This window comes from Paramisgurnus dabryanus, chromosome 11 (assembly GCF_030506205.2).
Source record: "Paramisgurnus dabryanus chromosome 11, PD_genome_1.1, whole genome shotgun sequence".
Classification (NCBI taxonomy): domain Eukaryota; kingdom Metazoa; phylum Chordata; class Actinopteri; order Cypriniformes; family Cobitidae; genus Paramisgurnus; species Paramisgurnus dabryanus.
The window spans coordinates 34,560,200-34,561,854 of NC_133347.1; positions in this window are offsets into that span (position 1 = coordinate 34,560,200).

Genomic DNA, 1,655 nt, shown 5'->3' on the forward strand with positions numbered 1-1,655 from the left:
GCTTAGATAATGGTCTATGACTTTTCTGTTATCAGAACACATACATTTTCATGAGTAAATTGGAACTATGCACATGTCCAACCTAAGTAAGCAAGCCCATAGTCAAAATAACATGTAAATAAAGCATTACAATAATCCACACGATTCCAGTTTATTAGTGAATGTTTTCTGTGGTGAAATCTACATGTTTCTAAGAAGCTATTTCATCATTAAGATTTCTCTGTTCTTCGTGCATTAAAATACACAGAATAGACACAGCCCAAGCACTGCTTGCATCACAATTTGTGTCTGTGTACATGCATGTGCCTCACAAATGCACAGATAGTACTGCTTAAGTCAATACAAAGTTTGCAAGAAAACATGTCGTTAAACTTACCTAATATAGCGTTGTTTACCGTCTCAGAAATACAAGTACATTAGACCCCGAAGCCGTTTGTTTTGAGAATAATGGCTGGCTGATGAAGTTATTGGCTGGCTAGCCGGCTCAGCCGAAACCTAAATGGCTGCTGCAGCCGCCAAACTTTTCATAGCTGCAAATGGCTGAAGCTGCCACATGTCTACAGATGTCTACGTTATACTGATTAACAGTGTTGGGAAAATTACTTACAAAGTGTAATACATTACATATTACAAATTACTGTAATTTCAAAGTAATTAGTCACATTACAATATTACTGTCTCTGAACTGTAATGAGTAACATTACTTTTGAGTTACTTTCATCAAAATAACAGAAGTATGACTACGCATTAAAAAATGTTAAAATGTAGTTTATCGATGCTTATAAATCTAGAAGTTATGTGTTTGCCCTCGAGCTTTGAATAGGCACAGTGAAGACTTATGGCAAAATACAATAACTGTCAGAATTATAAACGTAGACAAATGATCTGGTAAAAGTATGGTAAATTATGGTACACATAACCAAACACAATAGAGCTAGAGCCCACTATAATGCTACCTATAGACTAATAACATGGCAAAACATGCAACCTCTTTTAATTTCTATTCTTTAATTCACTTTTAATTCAGAGCCAGAGCACAAACCTGGCATGCACTGGGTTGAATGAATGAATGAATGAATATAGGTTCCCATACAAAGGCTGGTAAAAACTTTTAACATTGATGTTTAAAGTCTACACTAATTTTACGTTGTAGTTTTGGTTGCTGTTTGTAATAAAACTGTAGATAGCATAGCAATAGCCTAGCAATCTATGTATCTGGACTGTAACCATAGCAACGTTAGCTTACCTTGTCATTGCTGGTGTGATATGGATTTTACTGGCAAGCTTTTTAAAAGTCTCTTTACTTCTGGGGTTCAAGCAGCACAGGAGACCGATAGAAACTTTCTGTTGGTTTTACTTAGTGCTCTCATTCGCAGAATTATGCGTGTGCTGCGCTACCGGACCTGATTGCGACCACTTTAGTCAATGTTATGCCGCGCGCGGACTTCCCAGAAGCGGCTCTTATAAGAAACGCGTCTATATTTGACTTCACCGATTCCAAATCGCAGTTCCAATACAAAATTAAAGTAAAAATGAACATACTGCATACAGCACCCGGAAACAGACATACAAACGTTATTTTACCCGCAGCTTTTTCCTGTGTGGATGCTGGTCGCGCGCATTGGTCAAAAATAAAAATAACACGGTCTATTTTT